This window comes from Petaurus breviceps, unplaced genomic scaffold (genome assembly GCF_028583685.1).
Source record: "Petaurus breviceps papuanus isolate PSGF00001 unplaced genomic scaffold, PetGlider_PUasm1.0 90977, whole genome shotgun sequence".
In the NCBI taxonomy this organism is placed as follows: Eukaryota; Metazoa; Chordata; class Mammalia; order Diprotodontia; family Petauridae; genus Petaurus; species Petaurus breviceps.
Genome location: NW_027187391.1, coordinates 45,547,094 through 45,563,953, shown reverse-complemented (window position 1 = coordinate 45,563,953; position 16,860 = coordinate 45,547,094). Strand labels below are relative to the sequence as shown.

General features: G+C 36.6%; 1 protein-coding gene across 3 annotated transcripts in view; it reads left to right on the top strand.

Moving 5' to 3' along the window:
- Positions 1-16,860, top strand: part of SOBP (sine oculis binding protein homolog) — a 226,550-nt gene that overhangs the window by 57,243 nt on the left and 152,447 nt on the right. The window lies entirely within an intron of this gene.

The window sequence follows — 16,860 nt, the reverse complement described above, 5'->3', positions numbered from 1 at the left end:
CTCTCTCTCTCTCTCTCTCTCTCTCTCTCTCTCTCTCTCTCTCTCTCCCTATTCCTAGTTTTCCTCTTGTTCTTGCTCTCTCTCATTTTTAACTTTGTTGGGTAAGCAATCTTTACTTATCTGTCCTCACCTTCTGTCTTGTTGTTTGAGTCATGTGAGGGTGGATGAATTTAATGAGGACACAATAAATAGGTACCATAAACAAAACTAGAATACTATTTTGACTTTCGAGGGTACAGGCAAGATATCCTGTACATAAAAAAGATAGTCCGTGAAGAGTTCTCATACAGAATAAGTCATTAGGTTCCTAACCTGTGCAATTATGCCTTGGTCATATTTAATACACTCCTCAGATGGGAAGTTTGCTTCTTCTTTCCAAATTCTGACTTGATGATTTCATACCTGAGGTTTGATGACCATGCCCCATGCTTCCATTATAGTAATAGTCATTCTAATCATTGTTAAACATTATTAATATTGTCACACCATGAAATATTTGCACAATATATGCATTTGGATTCCAAAAGCAAAGTAATCATAAATTAGAAAAAAGATATCCCAGGACAGAAAAATGCATTGTTAGAATATTTTAAACTACTGTTTATGTGAAATTGAATGCATGATATTTCTATTAACACACATACTTACACATACACACACATACACACACAACCTAATTTTAGAGTCTTTGAAGAATTATGGCATTTTGCCACTAATTACTGAAAGATATTGCGAGCTCTTGACTATTTTCTATTGATCTATAAAGCCTTCTTAATTTACAAAATCTTCCACATTTTGCTAAGCATTGTCATTTCCATAATTCAGGATAAAATTCTTTCCTTTAAAAAATTAAAGAAATCTCCTATTTTCAATCCTGAATTTCTAATTGTGGGATCACTTCCTTTTAAGGAACTCCACTGCAGCAAAAATATCACCCTCCTTTGCCAATTTGGGTCACATCATTCTGCCCCAAAACATAATGCCTAAAGAATTGGGCTGCATATGTCCATGGAGTAGAATTTTAGTAGGTATCTTTAAGAATTGGGCTTGTTCATTTCATTGGAATAGGAAGGCCAGTAAGAAAATGCATTGGAATCTCCTTTCAAAACTCATCAGAATGAACTTCTTTGGCAGAAGTCAGTAAGGGGGAAAGGGAGGCAGGGAAAGGTATGCTCCTTGACATTTAATTGTAATACGGAGAAAAGTGATTTCCTGTATGTAGTTAACAAGTCAACAATTATTTATTATGTGCTTACTATGTACCAGGAACTACGTTAAGTGCTGGGAATGCAAAGAAAAGCAGAGACAGTCTGGGCCCCCCTGGAGCTCCCAATCTAATGGGGGACAAGATGCTAACAGCTATGTGCATGTAAGAGATACACAGGGTGCGTTGGAGGTGATGTAGATTAAGATGAATTTTTTTGAGAAATCATGGTTCTTTTTGATCATTGCCAAGAATGTTATGGTGAAAATAGTAGGAATCACCCTATCTTTTTTTCTCTATTTGGCCCAATTCCCCACAGCAAAATCATATTTATGGCATGCAAAGAGATCACCACAGAACATTTTTTTCTTTCTGTAAATCTGAAGGGTCCTGGGCAGTATTCTGAATTTTGGTGTGCTGCTTGAGACAAATTGTATGGATGAGGGTAGGCAGGTAAAATGAGATTAGGAAGATGCTAGGAACTCATGTAGACGTCTCCGCCAACAGTATGTTCTACGTCAGCCTTTTGAGTTCTTTGGAAGAAATGCAGTACATATTATTTGACAGAAAGTCACAAAGCATTATTACTAGCAATGATAAAATTTAGATTAAGATAGATCTTAATTCATCTTTCATACCCTGAGTGCTTGATTTATGGTGAAACGCGATGAATAAACATCAGAATAAAAATGTAGTGAATCTGTAGAAATGCTATGGACTTAGGACAAATACTAGTAGGGATAGACAGGTGTTGATGTATCTTATCTGGCAAGTGGTGATTAATGCAGGTCTTCAAAATCATAGCAAAAGCCAGAAGCTACGTTGGTTTCCTTCTAACCCAGTGACCTCCAAATAGACTCTCCAAGTTTAGTAGCATATAATACCTGTCTTCTCTGTGATCCTAATGCTTACTTATGTATTTCAAAAATAATACCACACTACACCTTCTCATTTTGCACATTGAAGAGTGAGCTGGTCACATGTCACATGCTGGATTCATTTTTTTTAAACAGCGTTATCTCTGCAACAATATAGCATTGTGTTACAGTAAATATGTACAGCTGCTGCATTTCTGTTAACTGAGAGGGCTGTGTGGTCATTTGATTTAAGGGTTGGGTTTCCTAATGGATTGTATTAGACACTGTTCCCTGTTCTGTCATTTCTAAAAAGTGCTGTAATAAGCTCCAGGGCTTCCCTCTATAGAAACAATAGCAGAGAAAGCACTTAAATCTTGCATCAGTTTCAAAAGTTGAAAAGAAGCCCCGATTATGATTGCAGATTTTCTCCATTTTAAAACCAGAGGGGGAGGGGCAAAATTCTCCCCCAATGGTTGTAAAAGAAGTATTTTACTCCACTGAGAGATATCAAAGTTACACACTGAAGAAGAAAAAGGGAAAAAAAAAACTTGCATGTAGAACAAGATTTTGCCTTAGGTGTAATATAGATAAAACATGTGAAATTAAACATGCTGTAAATTATGATTCACAAAGATGGACAATTTCCTGCCTGATAGTATGGTAGAATCTAAAAAAAAAGTCTCTAATTTGAACCTAAATTATACACAGAACTTCCCAAAGAAAAATTCTGCTAGAAAAGGTAGCTAATTAAGAGCCAGATTTTTCAGTTGACCTCTGTTTTGTGTATGAACAACACCTGCATTTGTGAATGTAAATTGGACAGCTGTTCCTGCAGCTACCCACCATGCTTTTCATAAATGCTTAGTTGTATGGGAAAAGGCTGATTTTCTGAGCAGAAAAATTCACTCAAAACAAAGGCCAACTGAAAAATTCACTCTTTTAAATAAATTTCATTTGTGTCGGAACCTTTCCTACTTCCTTGTGTTTTTGTTCTTGATTGAATAACTTAGAGAATATTTATATCTATCTATGTATTACATATCATATATACATGTATACATGTGTGTATGTCCACACACACACAACTTTCTCACAAGCCAATGCAGAGTGGTAACAACCTAATCCTTTACTGCAATGGCATTTGGAGGTGATAGTGTTAACAATCCCCACACCCTCTTTCTTGTGGCATTATTGAGATGCTTTAGGTTTTGGAGTTGTTTGGTTTATCACAAATGTTCAGGCTGTATTCTAAATGCTTATTCTAAATACTTTGCTAATATGGTCCCAAGAATCACAGCTGCATACAGTTAGGAGTTTAATTACCAGCTCACATGTTTCAGGATATTGGATCTAAAAAAAAGCTGTATTGATTCATAATTTCATTATGTAGGATCTGAATCCCTAAACGGTTCAGTTGATGATTCAGTTTTGGAGAATGTGGTTCAACAAAACAATTAAACCTTTGTGAAAGCCATGTTTGATGGGTGGGGAAGAGTCAGCATTAAGTATGTGTAGGTGTCAATTGCATTATGCCCATATACTGGGCATATACTGGAGACAGAGTTGCTTTAAAAAAAAATTGGCCATAAATAGAAAAGAACCTAGAAAAACTTCCAGCCTAGGTGTTCTTGTTAGAATTTATTCCCAACTTGTTGCAATTTTACATGAAATATTGAAACTATTATTCAGTCCTATTTGGTAGGTGCACTGCACCACCTGCTTCCTTCCCAACACTGCCCCTAGTTGTCCACCACTAAACATTAAGTATTTTTGTCTTTGAGAGTTATCTCCCAGAATACCTTGTCCCCCTTCAAAGAAAAGAGGCACAAATGACTCATGGACGGAGGTGATGGTAATTTCCAAACATCCTGTATTCAGTCCTGTTACAGATTTGCATGACTGCACAATTAGGAAAATTGACAAGAGATAACAGTTTGTATTTTCCTTGTCATCTAAACTAATTTCCACAAAACCCCAACTCAAAGCAAATAGTTGTTTGAGTCATGAAATATAATTGTTTTCATTTTTTGCTTGGTTCACTGGTGTAGTAGTTTTTCTGAATCAATAATTTGATAGTTTTCATATCAGTTTGAGAAATCATTACATGTCCCCTGTCCCTTTTCTAGTTTCTCTTACCTTCTGGAGGCAGAATAGATTGCTACCTCTCTTATAAATGGAGCATCATATCATGAAGCAGATTCTTACCTTTTCTTTTCCTGGCAGTCACTTCAGTTCAATTTAATTCAGATCAATTTGCTGTTGGGAAAAGCGAATTCAATTCAATTCACTTTTAGCTTTCTTTTCCCAGCTGGCCATTATGGTAGGAAAAACAGGTGGTCATTAAACAGCTGGATCGAAGTTCAGTGGAAAGAAGTTTGCATATTTAAAAATCTTTTCTTTCAGATGTTTAGAGAGAGTCAGCATTTGCAAATGACCATAAAAGTATGGCTACAATTGTAATAATTATTAACATAAGCTTACCTACTACATACCAATATGTTAAATAACTCCTTCTTCTACTTTCAAACTATGTGTAAAAAGGAAATAAAAGCTAATTCACCAATGTGAAGAAGAATGAATCTAGAGCATTCATCTCTGGAAGAACACATTTCTAATTAATGTATGTCTTCATATTGCTTATTTAGAGCTACATTGTGGCTAGATGTAGAATATTGCTCTTTGATATTAAAACTGAAAACTCAATGGGCAAAGTTTTCTTCATTTCAGGCTTAATTATACAACCTAGCAGTGCAGAAGAAATATTTAACGATCTCCCAGTTAAGCCAATGAGTAATGACAAAAATCTGTCTGCTGCCTTTTTTCCTCCAACACCTGCAAAATTTAATTTGCAAAATGACTATCATTCATATAAGTTTGGAAAATGGCTTCAAAAGATTAGACACGATTAATGTCCCCTGACATTCAAAAGCTCAAGCTACCAGCTCCATTTTGGCTTCTTGTTCTAAAGGAAGCTTTGCCACATTTATAAATGCTTCTGGGGAGTCAATATTTTCCCTTTTGATTTACCTTGTTTTAATTAGATGCCTGTTGAGGTTGCAGTGAATGCTGGTGGTCAGCCTGGCTGTTCTGTTAGGATAGGATTACTTTGGCTTTGCAGATGCTTTGGGGACTTTCATTAAAGTCAGTGGGTTGCCTTGCTTTTTAGTAGGAAGGTTGCTGTATGGGGCCTTAGTCCTATAAAGTAAGCCGGTGTTTCAATTCCCTGTTGGTTATAGCAAACAAAGGAGTCTGTAGGAAGCTCTAGTGGGAAAAAAATAACAAACCCACCTGCTCTCTCATTCTCTGGTGTGTTGAAATATTTAATGGAATATTGATGAGTTCCTACAAATGGCCAACCGGGATAAGCAATAGCAAAAGTGTGAGATGGGACTATAACTTTGTAAGCACATTTCTGATGGGAAGACAAGAATTTCAGTCCACCTTACAAGACTGAAGAGAAACCTGAGGATACCTGGGAGTTCTTGAGGAAAGATATGCAGAATCTTGAGAATTATCCCTAGATGTATCAGAGGTGAGATTAAAGATAGGGGGAGTGCTAGGTTGTGGTAAAAAAAAAAGATGGATAATTATTTTGTTTTTCATGGGCTACATTTTTTTATTTTTCTTTTGATATATAGGATTTCCTTTATTTTTAAATTAATAATTTTCAATTATCAAGCATTAATGCGTTTTCTATCTCACTTCTCCCTTTCCCCCAGAACTTTGGGGTGGGGAACCACAAAATACTTTTAGCCAATAAGTATTCAAACCAGACATTCCCATATTGGACATGTCCAAAAATGTGTGTGTCTTTTTGGCTATTATTAGTCCATTGCCTCTCTGTTAGGAGGTGGGTAGTATTCTTTATCACAATTCCTCTGGAAGCAGGATACTGAGTTCTTAGATCTTTCAAAATTGCTTTTACATTATTGATATTCTAATATAAATGGGTATATCTTCTTTTAAAGGAAATGAGACCAGATATTGTTTAAATTCCAACACTACCCAGAATAGATTTAAAACACTAAGTGTGATTTTGAAGGTTCAAGTTTAAGAAGAGAGGATGACTGAAAACCCAAATCAACTCTAGTACCAATTTGTGTTAAAGATTCATTTATGGTTGGTTATGTTGGAGTGGGAGTATGATAATGGCAGCAGGCTCTGAAACCTGAATGGGGTCACCATGGGATGCCTAGTGGCTGTTGGCACATGTGCAGGCTCATTAGCTTTCAGGCACAGTAGGTATCTTACCAACCATCTGTGGCTATTTAGTGCCATAAATTGAAATTGTTTTTTTTCCCTTCCTCTCTCCTCCGATTGGCCAGCGTTTATCCAATCTATCTAAAAGGCAGTTTTCCCTTTGCCCTTAACCACAGTGTCAGGTTGCATCAGCCACATTGTATGCTGGTCAGTATTGTGTAGGTTGATAAATGTGCTTGTTTGGGGCTCACAGTCTAGCTGTCTGTTTGGGTAGTGGGAATTTCAGTCAAACAAATTGCCGGGAAGAAATCTAATTATCTGATGTATCCTCCTTCTTCTTCCAGACACCTGCACTGCCACATCTCTCACCTTGCCAGTAACAGGGTTTTCATTTGCATACCAACTGTGCAACAAAAGAATTATGTAATCATTCCTTTCGATATTCTTTTCACATTAGAAGATGGGTTGAGTTAATCCAAAAGAAACCTGTTCTATCTGATTTAAAAGGGAAGGTGTGATCACACCTTAGTAATGAACACCAGAGAAAGGAGTAGGCACAGTTTGTATGTATGGGGCAACCTTTTCAGAATGACCAAGGGAGAAATAATGTCCTGTGTGGGGGCGAGTGAGCTTTGCAGAGTCACTAAGGAAGAAACAATGTCCTGTTTTACTATGAATATCTTCCTGTGGTTATTTTCTATTTGATCAGATAGCTCTGTAAAAAAGTGTTGAATGTTTAGTTGAATGCCCCGCTTGAGAGGTATACATTTATTTTAGATCTTTTAGGGATTTTGGTGTAATAAACTTGGAGATTTGCATCTAGGATGTCTATTTCATCAGTTTTTGAGATTCAGAACCTCAATGACTGGAAGTCTCAAAAAATCCTTTCAGAAAATTAATCTATAATTCATTTATATATACATGCCTATGTATATTTTCTCTTATCATATTATCTCTGGACTGACAGTGTAGACAAGCAAGCAGTGTGTAAACCATTCCTTTGGTCCTGTACCCCTTTGCTCTCAGTTCATATCATTTCAGATTAATATCTGATAAATAATAGGATGCTTCAGTTTCCCACTGTGTCTGTTTTGTCAGTAGAAACTCATAAAGGGGAAAATACCCTTTGTTGTAATCCACACCCAGGATGGATCTGCAAACAGTGTGATCAACTATCTCCCAATTGCCTTTGAAAGTTATACATCAGCTTTCTGTATCTTCTGCAAGTACAGGTCAGAGACTTATAGTCCTATAAGCATTAGGAGGGAGATCAATTGTTCAGCGAATCCAGCAAAGATGTTTGCAACTGTGCTGCATTACACCAAATACTCTTGTTAAATGGCACTCTTAAACAAAGACAATTCCAGAGGGTAAAGAAATTCAGCGTTCCAAAATTACAACCTACCGGAATTTGTATTACCTCTTCATTGCTAAGGGACATGTGACCAGATTTATTCTTTAGAGGCTTAGTAGCTTTCTCGTACCACCAGGTATTTGAGAGAATTTGGCCCAAGGAAGACAAAATTCCAAACGTGTTGCTTTAGTGAGGGGTTATTTTTATGCTATGAATTTTAAAAAAGAATAACACTTATTTAAAGAAATAAGACTTTTCTCAAAAATTAGAATACTTCTGCTGACAAGTAGTACCATTGTAAGTCATCTGCAAAATAGAAAATTAAAAGGGAAAGATCTGTTTGTGGCTAAATTCTCAAAATGTTAAATCTCTTAGTACTAGAGAGCCCTTATTAATCTTTCCATGGTAGAATGCAGTAGCTCATTAGTCCACTGTAGTTAAGGGTTCACAACAGGGCAGTTCCCATAATAAATTCAGACACTAATGAATTTTCTGTTTAATTCATTTTTTGACTAGAACAAAACATAAGGTTAGTGAATATGCAATACTCCCCCTATCCTCATGTGCTTTATTAGACTAATTTAAAAGAAAAATTTGGTAGGCATATTGGACATTTACTGCTATAAATAAATTGAAATTTATTTTTAAAATATGTGTTTGCATTTGATTGGAGAAAAGGGATATCTTTAACTTAACAATTATTGATTTTTTAAAATAGAGGCATCTGAATTGATGAGATTAATTAAGGATTGATTTTCTCTTTCCTTACTGCATTTCTCTTTCAGGCTCCAACAAATCTCTGTTGCTAGTTAACCCTTCTAGATATCTTACTTTTTTCCTTTGCAAAATAGGATTAGAACTGCTGAATTTTTCCTTTGTAGGAATAATGAATTTAAGTCAATATAACCAACAATAGCTAATATTTAGAGCTTTAGGGTTTGCAAAGCTCTTTATTTATATTACCTTTTTTGAGCCTACTATGGACCCATTCAAGTCAGTGTCATTAGGTTCCTTCTGTGTAAAATGAGACAGAAAATTTAAGTGAGCTCTCTTTCATCACACAGCTACTGAATGTCTGAGGCAGGATTTGAACACTTCATCCTGACTACAAGTCCATTGCTTTCATCAGTATACCACACAGCCTTTGTTAGAACCTTGAGATCTGCAGATAAAATGATTCTTGCTGGTATTTAAATTAATGTTGCAAGGTAATCCAATAGGATTTTATTAAGTGTCTACTATGTGAAAGATACTATGTTCAGTGCTGGGGATAGAAAGACAAAAAATGAAGTAATCCTTTGTCTCAAGGATCTTACATTCTATGGAGAGACATAACACACTAACCTCTAAGTGTGCATACATACATTTATGGGTACATATGTATATACATAATAGTTTGAGGAAGGAGAAAATATCAATCAAGGGGTAGGGAAATGTTTTCCCATAGGATTACAGAATTTTAGAATTGAAAGGGACACCAGCAGTCATCTTGAACAACACAGGGAGAAAATGGGAGAAAGGAAAGGAAAAAGCATTTATGTAACATCTACTATGTGTTACACACAGGAAGGAAAGGGAACACATATTTATTAAATGCCTGCCATGACTTAGGCAATGTGCTAAGAGCATTTACAAATATTTCTTTCGATCCTCATAATAACTCTGGAATACAGGTGCTATTATTATCATCCCCATTTTACAATTGAGGAAACCGAGGCAAACAAGAGTTAAGTGATTTCCCAAGGGTCACACAGCTAGTTAATGTCTGAGGTCAGATTCGAACTCAGGTTTTCCTGATTTAAGACCTAGTGTACTATCCTTGGGGCCACCTAGGTGCCATGTTAATTTACACATTAATTTTGTTCTGTAGTCAATTTGCTTACTATTCTGTGATAAATCTGCAATATTTGTTCAGCTCTATAGAACCAATGTGGTAGCCATCAAACCACCTTACCTTCTTCTCAACTATTGTGATGGAATCATTTAAGATTATTTAAAGTAATGGGCAAATCTATTGAAAAGTCTATGACAGGATTTCAAAAACTGTTTTCCAATGAGAATGTTTGAGAATATTGATTTCTAACTGTAATCACCTCTTAAAGTGTTTGTGGGAAAATTAAGATGTTTATGTCAACACTTTTTGAGTACAGAAATTAAATGAATGATCAGAGTAAGGGATTTACTTATTTGAAAGCAGGTGCTTTTGTTATATAATCCTTAGTTTTCATTTGCTTGATATTTAGAAACTCATTTTTTTGTAGATAAGTATTAAAATAAAATAAAAATTCACATTATCAGTTCTTTTTTTTTTCTTTCATTTATTTATTTATTTATTTATTTATTTTTTGAAGCAATCGGGGTTAAGTAACTTGCTCAAGGTTACACGGCCAGTTATTTCTGGGTGTGGTGCTGAGTGTCTGAGCCCGGGATTCGATCTCCAGGTCGTCCCAACACTGGAGCCGGTGCTCTTTCTCGCTGAGCCACCTGGCCGCCCCTCACATTATCAGTTCTAGCCAAGATAAAGTTAGGGAGTTAGAATCATAGCATATCAAAGGCCATCACATTAACTCCTATCTGAACAAGTATATTTTCTAAAATTTATCCAATCAGTGGTCCTCCAGTTTTGGGATTTTTTTTTGTTACCTCTCAGTGGGGGAGGGAGGAGAGACTATTTTCTCTAGAGCAGGCCATTCCATTTTTGTGTGATTTTAAGTTTTTCATTTTATAATAGTAACTAGAATTAGTAGAGCAACTTAAAGTTTGCAAAGTACTTTATAAATATCATCTCATTTGATCCTTATATGGTTCTGGAAGGTAAGTGCTATTACTATCCCCATTTAAAAGATGAAGAAATTAAAGCAGACAGAAATTAAATGACTTGCCCAAGGTCACCGTTAGTAAATATTTGTGACCACTGTTCCACCTAGCTCCTTCATCATCAGTGCCTTCAACTATTTTCCATATGGCATGATCTCTGGTCCCTGTGCCAGGCTGGTCATCCCCCTCTGAAGATTCTGCAGCTTAATATGTACTAATTAAAATGGGGTCCTAATTTATATAGGATTCCCCATATAGCTAAGATGAATGAGTTAGAAAAAGGCAAGTGCAGCTGGGTCAAAATAGAGTGCGCCTCATCATAGAAAAGTTGAGATTGCTGATTTGCTGTTGTTCATCTTACTCAATAAACATTTATCATCAATTATAAAAAATTGCCCAATAACAAAAGCATGCAGGACCAGTTCATTTACACACACACACACACACACACACACACACACACAAATATTAAAGGTGTTGGAAGGGAGGAAAATGAGGGTAGAAAGTTGTCATTTGTTTTGGTTCCCAGCATAAACCCAGACTTTGGTATGACAAGACTAACTGATTTGAGCCTACCAATGATATTAGCATCTGAGACTACAAGCAACTGACGGAACCTAAATCGGGAGATTTACAACATGTATAAGGATTGATGAAGTCCTAAAGGATATTAAAATACTTTGCCAAACCCAAAGCGTGATATGAACAAAGGTTACTAATTCTAGATGTAGCAAGATGGGAGAAAACAGTTTAATTTACATGATACCTACTCAGGGGCCTTAGATCATGTCTGTAGGACTTCAAGGGATCTCAGAGGCCATCTAACCCTACATCCTCTTTTGTAAAATGAGGGATCTTAAGCCTAGGGAGGCTAAGAGACTTTCCAAATGTCTTCTAGGAAGTAAGATTCAGAGGTGGGAAAGAAACCTGGGTCCTCAGGCTCCTGGGATAGTGGTCTTTAATTTGACTTAATCCAAAGGTTTCATTTGTTAGGAGAAGTGATATTTGATGATGAAAATTCGCAACTTATACTGATTGAAAGAGAGGCAGAGGTCAAAGGATAATAGATTTAGAGCTAGAAAGGACTCCAAGCATCACCCAGCACAACACCCTTATTTGACAAATGGGGAAATTGAGGCCAAGAAAGGTTAAGTGTCTTTCCCAAAGTTACACAAAAAACAGTTCAGTAATGCCCCAGAGTTCACTGAAGGGTGACCTCTGCTAAGCTTCCCCATGGGTAAGTGACTTTTGGAAGCTGTGTATGGACTGTGAGATAGAAGAGATAAGTTGCCATTTTGCCATAGGTTTCTCTAAAAAGTCGTCTATAAGGGGTGGCTAAGTGGCGTAGTGAATAGAGCACTGGCCCTGGAGTCAGGAGGACCTGAATTCAAATTCGGCCTCTGACACTTGACACACTTACTAGCCGTGTGATTTTGGTCAAGTCACTTAACCCCAACTGCCCTCCAAAAAGAAACAAACAAAAAAGTCATCTATCTCATATGAATTAACAACTATCCCTAATGTTCATTATTAAGAAGATGTGTAGTGTGTATTATTTGGACTGTGGTACCATTGGGGAAGAAGGGCAACTGTAGGGCAAGGGTGTACATTTCAGACCATTTTTTTTTCATTCTGGTCAGATCCTATAAAACATGCAAAGCTGGGTAGGGCCAAGAGAAAGTAATTACAGTTAGCTCAATTATTCTCACTTATGAAGAGGAGCAATGATACATTTAATTAAAAATAGAAAATAATACACAATATAACTTCATTAAGCTTCAGTGGCAGATTTGGCATTGGTCCAAGACTATCCTATCTCTGAAGAGGCAGATGATTCTGGGACAGTCTGGATAGTTGTTTGAAGTTGTTGGATTGTTCAGAAAGGTGCTTCTGAAGCTGTCCTGCTTACAAAGAATCTGTTATGAAGCTAATCCTTGTGTGGATATTTGGGAATTTGATCTATTAAGTTGTAACAAGCTTTCATCATAGCAAGGAAAAAGAATCTTTGGAAGAGAAGTGAGATTTTAATGGGTTGGAAGTCTAAAATTTAAGTCCTCATGGACAGGATTGTAAAATCTGGGAGGTAGGAATGCCAAAATATAATCCTGGTTCTGTCATTGCTCAGGGCTAGTAACCTCAGTGATTCCATCTTTCAGTCAATAAATTGTTGTATGAGTTTATTAATCTAAAACAACGTCCTATAGTAATTTCAAACTCAGCATATCCCAAACAGAACTCACCACCTCTATCCCTTTTCCTTTCTTCCTTATTTCTTTGGAGGGAGTTAGCATCCTTCTGGCTGGTTGGCAGTCTCAGAATCATCCTCACATGTAACTTTGCTTCACTATTCTTATCCAATCAGGTGATATATCTGATAGATTCTACCTCAACAACAGCCCTCACACCTGTCCCTTTCTTTCCACTCATGGGCGCTGCCTTAGTTCAGGCTCTGATCTCTTCTCATCTGGACTACTGTAATACCTCCTAATTGGTGTCCCTGACTCCTCTACTGCCTCCCCTCTCTAATCCATCCTTCACATTGACACTAAATTAATATTCTTTAGGTACAGGTCTGATCATTGTCATTCCTTTAGTTGAGAAATTCCAAGTAGCTCCCAATTGGCTTTAGTATATTCCTCCCTTTGTCATTTAACGTCCTTCACAATCTGTCTCCACCCTACCTTTCCAGACTTACTACACATTATTTCCCATCACACATTCTGCTTTCCAGCTAAATTGGTCTATTTGCTTTTCTTTATATAGACATTCTATCTCTCATCTCTATGCCTTGGCATAGGTCATCTCCCATAGCTGGCATGCAAACTCTCCTCTCTTCTGCTACTTAGAATCCCCACCTTTGTTCAAAGCTTAGTTTAAATGCCAAAAAGCTGACTCTGATGTCTTCAGTTGCTACTTACTTCCCTTTCTACTACTTTGCTCTAGATTTTGAATTTACTTGATATGTGTATGTATTATTCTCCCCCAACAAAACTTGGGTTCCTTAAGGGCAGGCACTGTCTCTATATGACCCTTCTCCTAATTGGCACATTAGAGGCATTTAATAATTTCTTATTGAATGAAGGAATTAATTCAAGGCATCCCCATAAAGGTTATAAGGGATAAAATGTATACAACAAAGTATTTGCCCTCCAGGAGTTTACAATCAATATCATTGACTCTATAGTTGCGACAGTAATACTGATTCACATCACGGAGTGTTTTGACAATTCATTAACTCATGAAGGTAATGAATGCATTTTGTAAATAAATTTAAAAATGCTGTTTTTAATGATCAAATGCCTGCATAAAATAAGCCACAATGACAACAAAGAAAAGGCAAAAGCTAAAAGCTTTTCTTTGGAAAAGGAGAGTGGTATAATTAGTGTCTGATAAATGTGGCTGGGTGATTGAAAATAAATGGGATAAGTGGCTTCTTGGTGAAGAGAGCCACAGAAAGGGTAGATTAACACCCTGGGTGGGGGGAGGAAGAGACAGCTGCATTATACATGTAGGGTACCATACAGTTATATCAAAATTTAATTCAAGGGTGGAGATGAACATTGGATGATCACAAATTCCAGGAAATACTAAACCTAATTATCACTCAGGTCCCCAGACAAGAGTACAGAGGTAAAATTGAAACAAAATAGAAAAATCTACCAGCAAAATGGCTGATAACATAACACAATAGTGTATAGGGAAGGGAGAGTTCTTCTCCCTTTCTTTGAATTCTTTGTTCTAGCCTAGTATCTCATTTTACTGCCTGGTATTATGTAGACAAGCTTCTTAGATATGGAAAGACAGACAAATGGGCAGGTAAATAGCTATAGATTTTAGGTTTCCTCTGTGCTAACTGGTTGATGGACATAGTTTTGCTAAATGACAGTTTTCCCAAATAGATAACAAGGATGTCAAATCCTCACAGGAGAAGAATGATGATCCCTTGTTATGTTCAGCCTGAACACACCCTGAGCAAAGGACTGTGGTATCTTGGTTAATGGTGGCCATAGTGAAATTAAGTTGGAAATCATCATAGGTTTGCTTCCCTCTCAATAGCCCTGAGAACCACACACAGTGACAATCACCTCCAAAAGAGGCTGATTTTAAAACTGTGATGAAAATGGCTAACAGCAGGCTGAAGGTTAAAGTAAAAAACTTTAAAACCATAAAATCTGCCTGGAGGCTATTTAAGAAAACTGTTTTAGAGGCACAGATGGTTTATATACCTCTGAGCCAAAAACAAAAAGGAAAAAGGGGACAGTAAAGCTGGCATGATTAAACAGACAAGTATGAAAGTTTATTAGGATTAAAAAGGCATCTTTTAAAACATGAAAATCTGTCTCAAGAAACTAGCAAGATGGGTTAAAAGCAAATTGGAAAATCAAGGGGGCAAAGCCATGAAATAAAAAAAAAATCAACCAATTAAAATGGTGAATTTGGAGTCATGAATATCTTGGTTTGAATCATGTCTTAGGCACTTATTAGCTGTGTGACCCTGGGCAAGTCACTTATTATCTTTGTACATTGGACATAATAATAGCACCTACCTCACTAGGCTATAGGGAGAATCAGATGAGATAATTTATTGGAAGTGCTTCATAGATGCTTAAGTATTATGTCAATGTGAACTATTATTACTAGTATCATTGTTATTATTATAAAATACAATATATGTGTGTATATATATATATATATATATATGTAAAACCATTCACTAGACATGATTTCATTGGTGTAGGGAACTCCTGTTGCAGAAGCTACCTCTACCAATGTATATCAACTACAGTTCTGCAGTTTATGGGCTAGTGGTTTGCCTGGCTACTAAGACCACTGTGCTGTTAAATGTAGCTGTACATGAGAATATGGAATGTCAGTGGAATTATATCTAGCTTTCCACACGTTAAAAGACTCTCAGAATTTTAGATGGGGGAACATCATCTCAATGGTATGAAATCCATATCTAAGGAACCATACAATGGTAGATACTAACTGTGTGACCCTGCTCAAGTCACTTAACTCTGTTTGCCTCAGTTTCCTCATCTGTAAAATGGAGAAGAATATGGCAAACCACTTCAGTATCTTTGCCAAGAAAACCCAAATGGGGTCATGGAGAGTCAGACATGACTGAAACGACTAACTAACAACAACACAATGGTATAACGTTGATCTGAACTTAATCTGAGAGGGTTAGACCTCCAGATCTCCTCAGAGGAAAAAAAGTCATGCTCCTGTCAGTTGGCATTCAATATAAAAATAAATAAACATTCAAACTATAACCCTGAAAAAAGTGTGGTAATTTATTTAGAGCTTTATAAATCTAAGTAATTCACTTAGCATTTGGCCAGCTCCTTCAGAAGGCACCCTCGAGGAAAATAAATAAGAGAAGGCAAGGCAAAAAAGTCTTGCTAGAGATGAAGAACTGGATAAGTAGTGAATGGGTGTTCCTCAGAGGACAGGTAATTTAATGTTAGCTCTCTAGGGCTATATTAGAATTGGTCACTTAGTATTTTGATTGCTTCTCGCAAAGAAGATGCTGTTAATGTGGGGGGAAGCTCACTTTGGTTGGTAAAAACCAGAGGGCTATGAAAAACATAGGAAATTTAAATATAATGAGTTAACCTGATTTTGGCTATCATTCCATTCAGTCAGCTTTTAGGCAGAGGAGGCACGCAAACACTGTTCACATTTCTTTATCAGCCAATCACTGATCAAGTATTTATTAAGCTCTTGGAATGTGCCTGATTCTCTGCTTGGCCATGGGATACAAGAAGAAAGAATGATTCCTAGTCACAATGAATTTACTTTCTAATGTGAACAAGAAGACTCAACAATAGCTTGGATATGTGGAGTGTGAGTGAAGAGTGGAGGATGATATTCTTATATGCCCCATACACATTCAATTTGCAGATTCCCTGGAGAGAGAACTTAGTGGAGTCTAGGAAATCCATGGCATTGGCTATTTAGGGCATAGAAGCAGTTTTTAAATGCCTAATGAAATTTAAAAAAAATAGAGCAAAAACGCATCAAATGACCAAGATATTAATCAAAACTGGCACATCCTCCATTTTATGTTACCTGAACTTTTTGGTTAAATCTTAAACTAAAAAGATTTAAATTAAAAATAAAATTTAGAGGTGACATGGAGGGCAGTTAGGAATTAGGCTTAAGTGAAGCTGAAAAGATATGCCAGTCTAGGAAGTGAATCAGTGAATTCTGAGAATCTTTTAACGTGTGGAAAGCTAGATATAATTCCTTTGGCATCCCATATTCTCAGGTACAGCTACATTTAACAGCATAGTGGTCTTTACTGTCACTGAAAGGTGAATTAAGGAAGAGTAAAGACAAACAGGATTACAGAATGCTTCTGTTCAAGTGACCTATAAGGGACTTCTAGAGCTAGCTATCACCGAGAGTGACTGGGTCAAGTG